The following is a 14,715-nucleotide window of genomic DNA, read 5'->3' on the forward strand; positions in this document are numbered from 1 at the left end:
TTGTATTCAAAGTTGTGAGTGGGTGAAAGGTAGAAGCCACGGCCACAGAGAGGCGGGTGGAGAGTAGGGAAGAGGCGACATTCAGCGGCATATTTTGGTCATGATCTCACGTTAGTCAACTGTTTCCCTTTTGGCAGCTAAAAGGCTAGGATTTTCACGTCCATTTCACAGCTACTGACAGTAGTCCTAGGCTGTGGAAGGTGAAATCTGATTCCAAAGCAGAGGCTATATTTTCCCAGTCTACCTACATTCTTTACTCACTAACTAGCCAATGCTGCCGCCTTATGCAAAGCCGGCACCACGGAGAGGATCTGCTTTACGGAGGCAGGGACGACGCCAATCGGCCTGCGGCGAGCAGTGTTGGGTCTAGATCGGCGGCGAGGGAGGTCCCAAACAGTTCTCGAAACCTTTTCACCCGCGCCGGGGGAAGCGCCTCGTCAACAATAAGTCGCTAGTACAATGCTAAACTCTGAGGCCCTCGTCAAACCTAAGAGAGGCGGGAGCACAGTTTTGTGCCGCCACCCACTCGCGTTTCCGCAGAGCTCGTCCCGGGCGGGGGATGGGGGTAGCAGGAGCCGGGCGGGGCTGCGGGGAAGCGCCAGTCCCGCCACCCGGGGAGGGGCCTCGGTGAAGGGGCCGGGGGCGGGTTTCCCTCCCAGGTCTCGGAAAAGCTCCAAAAATGGCGGGCAGCAGCTCAGCTAGCGGGGCGCGCAGGCGCTGCCGCAGCCATCCTTCCGCCAGCCTCGGGCGGCCACGAACCGTCCACAGCGCCCTCACTGAGAGGTATCCGCCGCTCGCGATTGGCTGAGCTGGGCCAGCGCTCCGTGCGGGCGCCGGGCCGCCACGCAGCGGCCACGTTTCCCGCCCCGCTGGCGCGCGTGCGCCTAATCCCCACAGGAAAGCGTTTGCGCGCGTCCCCGCCGCGGCCGCCAGCTCGCGCCTCAGCTCCCTCCCCTTTCCGGGCAGGTCCGTCCCGTCAGCGAGGCAGTAAGCACGGCGGCCAGCAGAGGGCGGTCCGGACCCAAGTCTGCAGCGGCGCCATTGGCGTGTGGAAAATGCCACCAGATGGCGGGTTAGGATTGCAGCTCCGTTGAAGGCGCGGCCCCCGCTCCCGAACCCCCGGCGACCACCCCGTAACAACCCCCCCACTTCGGGAATAACACACCGGAGACTTTTGGGGGGAAACTAGGTCGACGGCCGGCTGCGCCCGGATGGGCAGCTGAGGTGAGTGCGGGCGGCGGCGACGGCGGCGGGGGGCGGGAAAGAGGGGGAATGCGGCGGCAGCGGCGCGGGGGCTGGAAGCGCCGATCCAAGATGGAGGCCGGGAGAGAGCGAGAGAGCGCGAGCGGGGAGCGGGCGGGCCGGGCGCGGGCCCCGCGCGGGGGAGGGAGGCCGCGCGGGCCTGTGCGGGGCGCGGCGGTCGCCGGCCGTCCGGGAGCCGGGGGGAACGACTGTGGGCGCGGCGGGCGCCCCGGAGCCCTGGTCGCTCCGCACCCCTTTCGCGGGCCCCGAAAATTGTGCCCCCGCCCGTTCAGGCACTACGGCGACGGGCGCGGAAGCCTTTGTGGCGCGCTCGGGCCCGCCGCCAAGCCCGCCCTCCGCCCCCCCGCCTGGACTCTCGGGACTCGCCCGCGCCCGGCGGGGCCGGGCCGAGGCGGGCTGGTGCGAATGCCGCCCGCCGCCCTGCGTTTCTGCGGTGTTTTAGCGGCGGTGGCGGCGTCACATGACAACGAGCTCGCCTCGGCGGAGGGGCCGGGGGTCGCTCGGCGTGGCGGCCGGCCCAGGCCTCTTCTCGGTGGGGTGGAGCGGGGGGCTGGCGCTTGGGGCAGAGGGGACGTCGAAGCCGGGCTTTCCCGCTGTCTGCCCTCCCCGCCCCCGACGGAGGCCTCCTTGTGAAACGTGTCCAGGCCGGAGCACTGCCCCGCTAGTTTGCCAGCCCCCCGGGAGACGAGGCCAATAAAAGTTGTTTTCCCTCCTTTCTCGGGGTGGGGGGGTGGTGGTGAAGAGCTGGGAAACTGGAGTGCCTGGAGTTGGACCTGGGCCTCGATTGGAGAGTCCAAACTGGGTGCTTCTTGTGTGCTGTAGGGACTAAGAAATTTTCAGGTTTTAGGATTGTCGCGTCACCCCTTCCACCAACATTTGAAATTTTATCGATTTTCTTCACATTGCAGAGAATCGTGCCCCGGGCGTATAAATCATGGGATGGTTTTGGACGCTTATAGACTCAAAACGATGCTGTTTGTATGTGACGACAGCGAATTATTTGCTGTTAAAGTCGATGTTAAGATGATGAATATATGGTTTATTCCTTCTCGTGGTTGTGACTAGAAAGGACTTTATTTTGCATCTGTTAGCAAACATAGTGTTTATGAAAGTATTTGACTTGGCATAAAGAAAAGTTGTGTGATTTGTAACTTACGTGGAATTTGGCTACACCTTTTAGATTTTCGTGTATCTTTTTAAGAAAATTGCAAATTCTGATGGTGAAGCACTTAGGAAAATACATATAACAGTGAAAATAAAAACAACCTGTGTATTGTATGATACATTGTACCACGTTCTCATATTTATAACGTACGAAATGTTCAGGCTAAAAAAATTTGCCCAACGGGGGAAATAGTGAAAGATTCGGAAAGGTTGTTTACTTGCTTTGCATTTTTGAGAATAGTTATAACACAAATTGTTTGCTATCTAAATAAAGTACTAGAAAACCGACAAGCGTTTTGCTAAAGTTTTTTCATTACATTTCAAAATGTACATTAAGTTTATTCAAATGGTCTACCCATGGTCATTTTTACAACCAAACTACTTTTGAGTGGAAATTTTTCAGTATCCACTTTAGTTTTGACATTCTGACAAAGCTAAGGGGTATTTAAATAGACGTGAAATACGGGAAATTGTTATGTTACTAGGAATGCTTCCCTTGAAGACAGTATACAGGTACTGTTGGTTTGAATGGCTCTTTTAAAGCCTTAAGGGGGCTGTGGTAGGGGAGAGAGAGCCCTGGACTGAAGTTACTTTAAACATACCCTAGGTTTGTGATCTTTGGGGTGTCACTCTTCCAGCCTTTCTTTCCTCATCACTAAAATGAAGGTAATAAATTATATGGTAGTTGTATAACAAGCTGTGTGTGGAAAAGCCCTTCTTAATTATTAAAACTGTAAAAATTTATGTAATTTTATAGTTTTAATCTTTTCCCTTGATTCTGGATCTGTATATCTTCATAATCAGTGCTGTGAGGAGATACAGTGCACTCTGGAGAAAAAGATGTCTCTTCCCCCTTTTTATCCTTTTCTGCTTTGTCCTATGTTGATGGAGTGTATTAGTTTTCTTTTTATGTATAGCGAAGTACCACAAATTTACTAGCTTAAACAGCACCCATTTATTAGCTCACAGTTTCTGTAGGTGAGAAATCTGGGTACTTTGGGCTCTCTGTTCAGCATCTCACCAGGCTAAAATCAAGGTGTTAGCTGTGGCTGCAGTTCTCATCTGAGGCTCAGGACCTTCTTCCATGCTCACTACTTGTTGGCAGAATTTCCTTGTGGCTGTATGACTGATGTTGCCATCTTCTTTCTAGCTGTTGGCCAAGGACCTTTCTCAGTTCCTTACCACATGTTCACGTAGGCATTTCACATCATGGCTGTTTGCTTTCATCCAGGCAAGCAGAAGTCAGTTGCTCTGGCTTACCCTGTCTCTGTCCTTTGGACTCCCTTTTAAGACCCCTTTTTAAAGCTGATCTGATTTGGTCAGACCCACTCAGGAAGATCTCCTTTTTGGTGAACTCAACTGATTAGGGAACTTAAATACATATGCAAAAATTTATTTGCCATGTAACAATCACAGGAGTGATGTTCTATTATATTTACAGGTCTCTCCCACACTCAAGGGGAGGGTTATATACTAGGGTGTGGGTCATTGTGGGTTGTTAGAATTTTGCTTGCCATGGGGAAAGAAGTATCTTTACAGTTGCTTCTTTAGAATTTGGATGTACAAGAAGAGCACATAGGCAGAGCAGTATAACCCCACCTGGTAAGTTTACTCATACTGGTTTTGTCTTCATGCTTTTTCCTTTTTGTATTTCATGGTACCTCAGTTGAAGTGCGTCCCTCTATAAAAGCATTTTATTGCATTTAGAGGAAATTAAAAATAAAAGTTAAAAAGTTAAGTAAAAAGGAAAAAGGCAATAGAGATTATTTAATTCTCATTATTGTTTGATACCTATTGTTTTACTCATTTTAGGGATGAGATTGAATCTCAGGGAAGTTAAGAAATTTAAATGCGTAAGATCACACTCTTACTAAGTGACAGGTAGATTCATAAACTCATTACACCAGACATTTGCTGTGCTGTGATTGGTCCAGCAACTTTTGAAGAGGGAATTATGAAAAAGAATAGTTATTTAAAATAGAGTAGGGATATTATTGGTGGACAAAGAGGGTAGCAGAAATTGGTCATGGTATGCGGGAGGTTTAACAGTCCAAGAAGCAAAATACCTTCAAGAGGAGGCAATTAGGACAGTTTAGTTAAGAATAACAAGATTTAGAGACTATAACCAGGAGTTAAAATTGTTTGGGAGATACAGCTTAATTTCTTAATAGAGAGGTAATATAGTAAGCACTTGGAAAATCTTTGTTAGCTGAATTAAAATATGAATCTCTAGAATTTAGATGATTCTTGGTACTGTGACGCTCTGTAGGGAAGAGTAGGAAGCAGAGACCTAAGAGGATGCTCTTGCATAAGCCCAAGAAAGAGATGATTATTGAGGTGGGAATTAGGATGTGTCTACAGAGAAGGAGGGATCAGTTTTCTGTCATTTCGGTAGTCAAGAGGATAGGATCCCAACTTCCTATGTTTTAGTGCTGAGAGAAACCTTGTCTTATTGACAAATGTGATTCTTTTTAAGCGAGCTTTAAGTAGGTCATAGACCAGTTCGTTTTATAGAATCCTTTTTGTTTCACTCCTTATTTCTTCTGTCAGGTTTCTTCTCCCTCTTCTAATTCTTTAAGCCAGTTAGTGCTTAAAGGACATCTCAATCCTACCTTCTTTATAAGATACATCTTTAGTACTGTGGGCCTAAATGATGTACCAGTTAGTTGCCCAAATTTCTCTAAGGAGTTTTGCTGTAATTAAACAGCTCTAGAGGTGGCTTTTAACTTGCTAGAAGCTCAAAGTTACAAAAACATTTTATGTTGTGACCCAGTACAAACACACACACCATGGATAATGTATAACCTTTATGTGGTACACGCTGATTTTTTAATTTTTTCTTTTTTTAAATTAAGAATGCTGGTTGCAACTCACCTATGTGGTATCATGACTTACAGCAACCCACAGCCGAATTATAATCTCATTGGTAATTGGGAGAGTGCAAAGTAGAACCATAAGAAGAAATCATTTCACTTCTATCAGATTGGCAAACATTAAAAATTCTGATAATATCAAGTGTTAATGAGAATGTGGGGAAATTAGACTCCCACTTTTGGAGGGACATAGTCATTTTGCAAAAGAAAATGACTTTTGTAGTAAGTTGAAGAATACATGTACCATAAACCTAGCAATTATACTTACGTCTTTATATTTCTGATGAGAGATATTCTTGTATGTTGGGGTAGGTGAACAAAAATATTTGCAGTAGCCAAATTTAGCAACAAAGTGCTCATCATTCTACCACAGGTTTTCAGACACCAGTGGTGGTTTTCAAATGTTAATCTTGATGCCTAGGATAACCTCACTTGATCACAGTGTATTATCCTTTTTATGTTTAATATTTTGTTAGGGCTTGAGGATATTTCTTCATCAGGGATATTATTTTGTAGTTTTCTTTGGTTGTGATATTTTTTTCAGGTTTCAGTATTAGGATTATGATGGCCTCATAAGATAAGCTGGGGAGGTGTTCCCTCTACTGACTGAAAGACTTTGTGCAATATTCCTTGACTGTTTGGTAGAATTCATCAGTGATACCATTTGAACTTAAACTTTTTTTTTTTGTGGGAAGACTTTTGGTAAATTCAAATTCAATTTTTTACTAGACATAGGGTTATTCAGATTTTGTTTCATCTTATGTTAATTTTGTTGTATTTTTAAAGGAATTTGTTGACATTAGTTGTTTATACGATTCCCTTGTTATCCTTCGATTGCTTGTAGGATTTGTAGTGATATCTCTTTAATTTCTGGTGTTGTTAATGTGTTCTTTCTTTTTTTTCTTGACCAGTCTAATTCTTGGTTTATCTATTTGTATCTCTTTTCAAAAATAACATTGCTAGTTTTCTCCATTTGTCTTTTCTCTCTCGTTTGTTTCTGTTCTTTATAATTTTCTTTCCCCCATGTATTTTGCTTTTCTTTTTCTAGCTTCTTAAAGTGGTCATAGATTTCAGACATTTCTTGTTTTCTAATGTAAGCATTCAAAGCTATAGATTTTCCTCCAAGCACTGCAATATCCCACAGATGTTGATATTTTTATTATCTTTTAGTTTGAAATAGCTTCTAATTTGCTTTGTGATTTCTTTGTTGACCCACGGATTATTTAAAAGTGTGTTGTTTAATTTTCATGTATTTGGGATTATTTTAGATATCTTGTTATTGATTTCCAACTTAATTTTATTTTGAGGTCTTGAGATATATTCTGTATGATTTTAATCTCTTTAAATGTACTGAACCTTGTTTTACGGTTCATCATATGGTTTATCTTGGTAAATGTACCTTTCACACTTGAAAGAATATGTATTCTGCAGTTGTTGGGTGTACTATTCTGTAAATACCAATTAGATTAAGGTGCTTTGGTAGCATTTTTCAAATCATTTATGTCTTGGGTTTTGTTTTATTAGTTTGTTTTGTTTTTTCAGTATAGTTCTATTCAGTTGCTGAGAGGAATGTTAAAATATCCAACTGTGACTGTGGAATTATCTATTTCTCCCTTAATTCTGTTAATTTTTGCCTCATGTATTTTGAAGCTCTGTTATTAGGCACATAGAATTTATGATTATTAGGTCTTTCTGATGAATTGGGCTTTATGAAATGTCCCTCTTTATTCCTGGTAATAGTCTTTGTCTTAAAATCTGCTTTTTCTGATATTAATATAGCCACTCCAACTTTCTTGAGCTTACTGTTTCTGTAGTGTATTTTCTTCCATCCATTTACTTAAAACTCTTTTTTCCTTTGTATTTAAAATGTGCCTCTTGAAGGCAGCATATAGTTGAGTTTTGCATTTTTTATCCTTTCTGACAGTATGGAAGTGGAATCTATCAGTTATAATAAACATTGATTATGTGCTAATGCCTGTCAAGAACTGAAAGTTCTGAGATTTTACCCTACTTGCAGGCTAAGTTAACCCGCTACAGTTTAATGGAGTCATGAGACTCCTTGGTCAGAGATGAAGAACAGTGCATTACAGCAATAGCAGTAGCCACAGCTATTAGTGTCAGATCTTGGAGCCCCAGTTTGTACACGGTAGAGTGAAGATGTGACACTCGCACATGCATTGGGTTGTGTTAGAGGAGGGGAATCCCAAGCTTAGAGAAACCGGAATCTTTATAATGGGTTGTAAGCATACCTCTCCTTTTCTCTGAGGGAGATGCTATTTCTCTTTTCCAAGATTCTACAAATATACTTGAAAAGATTGGATCAAAGGCAGTCGGTGCCTCTGTTTTCAAGATAGGCAGAAAAACAAGAGACCCATGGAGAATTGTCTTTCAAAACTGCCCAGTGAATTTTCTCAATTTCCTCTATGTTATTAGCTTAGATTTTTCTTTTATTTCTTATATGGCCCCAACCTAGCTTTCCAGGTCTGTCTCTGCACTGTACTTCTCTGTAGGTTTTATGCTCTCACCAATTAGATTACATACTTATATTCCCCCCCACCCCCACCCCATGTCTTTGTTCTGGGGTATAATGTGTGTGTAGGAAACACTCATTGAGTGTTTACTGTGTACCAGTAAATATTTTACAGTAACCCTGTGAGGAAGTTGTTATTATGTTGCTGTTATCTGTTTTACAGGTTAGATTAAACTTATTTAATCTTAAATTAACTAAATTAAGTTTATTAGATTTGCTTAAACCTCTCAAGTTTGTGATGAGGGAGGGACACATTGTAGAGAAGTTTTTGGAGTACTCTATTTCTTGATGTTAGTAGTAGTTACATGGAGTGTTCACTTGATAATTCTTTAAACTGTTATCTAGATTTTATGTATTATGCTGTATAATTGATATAGCTCGCAAAGAAAGGAAAAACAGAAAAAACAAACACTGAGCTGTAGAATCTGTGTAAAATCTTTCCTGATAACTTCAGCCAACAGTTATCACCGTCTTTGTATTTTCATTTACTGCAAATGCATTATTGCATTTATTGTTGGCACCATAAGATTTGGTAAGTGGTGGTGTTCATAAGGCACGGTATTTTGTAGACTAATTGTTCCAAGGCCAGACAACTAATAAATGAGAGAGCCAGGATTTAAACCCAGACTTACTTTCAGAACCCACACTCTAAATCTTTTAAAAGGGCATTTTTATCTCAGCCTTATTTATGCTTTTTATAATCTTTTGCATTTTGAAGTTTATTTTACAGAGATTTGGTTTTTTTTCTTTTTCTATCATATAACAGTCATGAGGTCTTGAGTAGAACATTTAATTTCTAGAGGCCTCAGTTGTCTTATTTCTGTGATGGGCAAATATTAATATGAGTGCTTACTTCATGACTAGTAGTGAGTATACAAAGTTGTTAAATACATAGACTTTGCTTTTAAACAGCTTCTGTTTTATGGGGAGAGATTAAAAACCGAAACCAAACCCCAAAGCAACAAAACAAACAAATAGGGATACTACCTGAAATGTTGTGAGGGCGTTAGGTTCAGGATACTTTGGAAGCATGAAGTGCAGAGGTAAGAGGACAAGCCCTTCTCCTTGTCAGGTCCCCCCAAATGATAGATTATTTTTAATGGGTCAGGAAGAGTCGGAAGAGTTTTTCAGGGTAGTCCCTTTATTTTCTAATTGAGATGACAATACTTAAGTATTACCTGTATTATTTTTAGGCTCTCTGACAAGATTTCTGTTCATAATTGTTGAGTTGGTTTAAAGGTTCAGGTAGAGGTTTGAGACACCACTGCTTGTCTCCTCAATCTTAGGCAGAAAAAAAGCTTTATACATAGTCGAGCATGAACGTGACCTGATTGTCTCTTTTGAGGTACCTGATTCCCTCTGTTATTCTAAAGCTCTGTCGATTCTATTATATCATGTTATTATTTTTTCTTATCTCATTTAGAGTACTGAGAGGTAGGCTTTCTCTGTTCTCTAGTAGAGATAGTACAAGGTAGCATATGTGCAGAAATTCTTACAACAGAATGCAAGATACAAAAGCTAAAGAATATCTTAAGCTGTGTTCTGCTTTATTTTTAAAGCGTAAATTAACTTTCAGTAAGAAAATTCCTTACCTTGTACTGTTAGGGATAGTTAAAAAGTTAGTATGTTCACAGATGAAGGAAGCATTATCACATGATTAAGGGCTAAGAAAGCCATTATATATTGTCCAAGAGAGTTCCTGACACCTGAGTTACACAGCCTGTGTCAAATTCTAACTCATCTCCTTCCTAGGCATGTAAACTTGGGCAAATTCTTTAACCTCTCTAAATCTCAGTTTTCTCACCTGTATAATGGAAGTAATAAAAGCATGTCTCATGGATTGCTGTGTCAGTTAAAAAGTTAGCTCTTAAGTATTAGACTATGTTGCATTGTATATAAATCCAAAAGACATTAATCTTAAATTTAAAAGGTGAATAAAATTATAATCCAGATAAGTCATAAGATTACTTTCCAAAAGCAAAGAATTTTAATTAATTGGTTCTTATTAGCACATAAAACTAGTTTAATAATAAACTCTATTAATGAGAGAGGTCAGAGGATGAGGTACTCAGGTTAATAGAGAGGTGAGAGTTATAGCCAGAGTTTTCTGCTTATTGTTAAACGTATTTTAAAAATCAGGCTCTTTTTTTCTTTAGAAAGTACTGTATCTTGGAAAGCCATTGTAATGCTTCCTTGGTAATTGAGAAAATTTGAAGACTGTATCAGGATTTTTATTTATGAATATTAGCTTTGCATGTATAATTTTGCAAACAAAGAGACTTAGGAATGAATCTTTACCAAAAGCAAAACGTAATCTTGAAAGTTATCTCTTTAAGTTCCTAGACAAAGTAAGATGGTTAGATGGCTGCTTTTCCTCTCATAAAAATGAGGTAGAGGGAACAAAACCTGGGTTAATCTGAGTTTTTTAAAAAAGTTTTGGATATTTAATATTTTATTTTATAAATGTAAAGGGAGTGTGATATAGCAGAGAGAAAACTAGTATAGGGCCAGTGACTTGAGTTTTAATTACAGCTTTACCACTAACTAGCTGTGTGTCTTTGAGTCACTACTTCTCTGAGCCTCAATTTCTTCGTTGTAAAATTAGTTTCCAAGATTCCTGTAAATTTTTTAGTCCGTGTTGAAATAATCAGGAAATCAATTCTGAATCAGGTAATGCAAAGTTTTTGATTTTAAAGACTTTAGTTTTGAAAAACCTAAGTGTGTTATCAGCAGGCCCTTTTGTCTCATCTTCCAACAGGTTATTAGAATAATTCATGCTTTCCCCTAGCTGATAAGTGTACAGACCAAATATGTTAATATTTAGATAGTATTTATGGTTTTTGGTTCCAGCTATGGGTGTGTGTTTGCTTCTTTATTTGGTGAGAAAGAGATAGATTAACAAGTGTCTTCATATAATTTTAGTCATTGTGAGTCATTCAAACATTTATTGACTATCTACAGTGAGCCATACACTGTGGGTATAAAAACATTAAAGCACGGTTCTTGTTTTCCTGATGTACAGAGAAGGCGATTCAAGACTCAGAACTTAGGTGTGATAATAACCTTCTCCAAAAATCCTTTCCAGACAGCCTTATTGCCCCTTCCTCCCATCGTCTCTCCCTTTCTCAAATCCAGGATCTATCTAAGGGCTCTTCCTTTGTGTTTTAGTGGTAGGCTGTGCCAGGGCTGCCATGACTGGTTGTGGAATTGGTGGTGCTCTGCATAAAGGTGTCATGGCCAAGGGGCTAGGTGGGGGCTGAAATCCAGGTTTCATTCTGCTTGACCAACTGTCCATTTGCTTTTTCAGCATTTTCTAATTCGCCTGCCCAAAGGAGGCCTTTTCCCCCAATGATTGCAAAACAGTCTGTATATGGTAGCAGATATCTGACCTGTGCGTTAGTATACCATTAAGAATATTCTGTAGTGTGTTTTTTTTGGCAGATAAGTTTTATAGTAGGTAATAAATGCCTTGAGGTGGTTTGTTGAAGTGAGCAAATGCTTTCTGAAGGCAAATTCTTATATAAGTTTTGAAAGAAAAGTGAAAGTTAGCCAAGCAAGAGTGGGATGATGGAGATGGGAATGGCATTCCAGGTGAATATACAGGGACAATGTAGTGATGTAGTCTAGAACCCAGTGGTTCTTAAATTGTGCTCCCTGCCTCAGCAGTATTAACATTGCCTGAGAACTTGTTAGAAATACAAGTTCTTGGTCCTCACCCCAGTCCAACTGAATCAGAAATTCTTGAGATAGAGACCAGCAATTTGTGTTTTAACAGTGATTCTAATGCAGGCTGAAGTTTGAGAGCCACTACTATAGCCCACTTCTTGAGGAAGCATTATTTGAGTGTGTGTGAAGAGCTTGGGGTTACCTATAGAGGAGTGATTAAAATATAGAGCTGTAAGCAGTGACCAGAGTGCCTAGTGTGCCAAACTAGAGTTTGAACTTTGTCCTTAGGCCAGTGGCTGCACATTAGAATCACCTGGGAGCTTTAAAAATATACCAAAGAATGGTTGGGATCTACCCCAGACCAACTGACATCAAATCTCTGATTTTCTGATGCACAGAGGGTTCTGAAGTACATAACTGTCAGAACTTGGTTACTGATTATAATAGTACACATGTTTATTGAGAATGTGTCAAATACTATGTCGAGTAGCATGATAATAAACACAGCTATCTTATATAGGTATTACTCACATTTCACAGAGGAGGTGAAGTACCTTTTCCCAATATTACCTAGCTAGGAAGCGGTGGGTTTGAGTCCAGGTTTTTATAACTCTAAAGTCTAATCTCCTAAGCAACTTTTTTTTTAAACCTGGAGTTCATAAACTTAGATGGGAAAATAATATTTTCATTTTCCCTAACCTCTAAGTGAGATTTAGCATTTTCTTCAATTTTGAATGTAGGTAACAAATCACAGTTGTATGAGCATTGCTGTAACTTTGTTACCAATAGAAATCAGAAATATTTTCATATTAAATTACAGATGTTGCAGATATCTCAAAATATCTTTTATCCTAATCAGTGCTTTAAAATTGGGCTGTTAGACCCACCTCTAGATCTTTTATTTACTGTGTTAAAGAAGCACATACAATACTGTATCACAAATTTTTTTTGATATGTTGATAATTATATTTGAATATAATTAATAACAAATTCCTTTTCTAAGTATGGTAGCCTTTGCAGAGAGTGTTTAGTAGGGTAAGGTAGACAGGAAATAAAAAATTCATTTGTTTTGTTATCTTGTTGAATAGAGATCCTTAAAAAAGTCTCTCTTTCCTTCACCACTTCTCTTTTATTTGATTTGTTAAATAGACCAAAACCCAAGTTGTTTGTTACCTGTCAAAGTTATTAGATTAAAAACTACTTTGGGTTTAGAGTGTTTTTTTCCTAAGCACTTCTTAAAAAATTAGAGAAGATATGCATTATCTCATCAGGCATTGTAACTATCCTGTAGTCTGTTATAGTCTGTTTAATAAAACTTTCTGCAATGATGGAAATGTTTTGTATATGTGCTATCCAGTATGGCAGCTGTTAACCATAATGATGCAAAGAAACAAAATAACAATAACATTAATAGTTAACATTAATAACATTAATAGTTAACAATATTGGTAACATTAATAGTTAACAGTATTCTCTATATACCAGGCACTGTTTAAGCATTTTACATACATTAACTTATGTGATCCTTACAACAACCCCATGAGGTGGGTAGTATTAAGTCTTAGTTTACAGATGAGGAAACTGAGGCATGGAGAAGTTAAGTGATTTTCCAGAGTTCACATAGCTAATAATTAGCAGAACTGGGATTCAGACCCTGGCAGTCTGGCTGCCTTTATGTTTCCTTTATAATATATTGCTTTACCACTTTCCTCAGACCTCCCACCCCAAATGCATATACAGAATGCTGTCAGAAACAGTATATTAAAAAGGAATTTAAGATAAATCATTTTGTTCTAATTATTAGCTAAAAGTTGTGCAGTTTCCTATAAGGAGACTTGTATTTGTATTAGCTGTATTAGGTATTTTTAGTAACCAACACTGATATTGTTAAACAGTAATTTATATTTTTCCTGAATTTAATTTAAAGCTGGGTTCAGAAATTGAATATTCATATGGTTATTTTGTTTACTGAAGCTAATTGAAGTATAATTCTGAAGTCATTTTATGATAAATTGGCTTTGGTTAACGGATATTTTGCTTTCCTCAGTCAATATACATATATGAATGACTAACCTATGTTACACCTAGTATGGTATGTTATGTTCCTGGAGGCCTGGAAGGGGAGAGGTATCTCTTAGGTACAAAATTGCATTCTTACTGTATTCAGGGCGAGCTGGTGGTAGAGTGATATTAAAAGGGGCAAGAGAACTGTCATTTTTCAGTTATCTGTATAGGTGTTGTGCTTGGTGCTTTACATACAAAGCTATCAGTTATTGAATACAGGTTGTTTACCACACCCATCCAAGTGCTTTAGATTCATTACATATGTCATTTAATCTGCACCCAGTGCTCCAGAGAACATGATGACGACAAAGATACTTTATGGATGAGGGCTTTGTTAGTCTCTTCCTCTCCCCTCCCCTCTCCTCCCTCCACTTCAAGGGAATGATCATAAATATAGGTGGGGAATGAGGGGGGGTGGAGTTGAAGTTATTGATACCAACTTATCTAGTATTTTAAGGTTCTTGAGTTAATAAATTTGTTCATTTCATTTTGCCTAGATGCTGGAAATAAGGCAGACAAGGTATTTGTCCTCATGTGAGAGACAGTCAATAATCAGGTAAACAAAATAACCATACACTGTGTTAAAAGCTGTAAAGGGAGCAAGTGAGGTACTATGATGGGTAATAATGAGACGCATAAACAGAGTCAGGAAAGGCATCTTCGAGGATGTTAAATTTAAGCTGAGCTTGCACATAACCTGGCAAGAGTGGTTCAGGCACAAGGAAGAGCAAAGGCAAAATCTCTATAGCAGAAATGGCTGTGGTATTTTAGGAACTGAAAGGTCGTTATGGAGGGAGCATAATGCAGGAAGAATATAGTGGCTTCACCTGAGGTTAGAGGGGTAGGCCAGAATCTGGATTACATAGGATACGTTTGGGTGAGCAAGGCTCTAAGGACTGCAGATTTTATTATAAGTAAAATGAGAAACCACTGGAGAGTTTTAAGCAGAGAAACATTTAAAAAACATCTCTCTAGCTCGGTGATTCTCAACTGTGGGTTATATATTTTGCTTCCAAGGGGACATTTGGCAATCTGCAGACACTTTCAATTGCCACAGCTGGGGGTGATGGTGTATGCTACTGGCATTAGTGGGTAGAGACCAGGGATGTGGCTAAATATTCTGCAATAGTACAGGACAGGGCTTCCCTGGTGGCG

The 14,715-nt window shown here is 40.1% G+C and overlaps 1 protein-coding gene across 2 annotated transcripts in view; it reads left to right on the plus strand.

Moving 5' to 3' along the window:
* The first annotated feature begins 872 nt into the window (after positions 1 to 872).
* Positions 873 to 14,715, plus strand: part of STAG1 (STAG1 cohesin complex component) — a 430,559-nt gene continuing 416,716 nt past the window's right edge. The window contains exon 1 of one of the 2 annotated variants that reach the window (XM_061194629.1): positions 873 to 1,224. The gene's annotated coding sequence lies outside the window, so the exon portion shown is untranslated. The remainder of the gene's footprint in view (positions 1,225 to 14,715) is intronic. The other variant, XM_061194628.1, reaches the window with a different exon arrangement.

Source organism: Eubalaena glacialis, chromosome 6 (assembly GCF_028564815.1).
Source record: "Eubalaena glacialis isolate mEubGla1 chromosome 6, mEubGla1.1.hap2.+ XY, whole genome shotgun sequence".
NCBI classification, from domain to species: Eukaryota; Metazoa; Chordata; class Mammalia; order Artiodactyla; family Balaenidae; genus Eubalaena; species Eubalaena glacialis.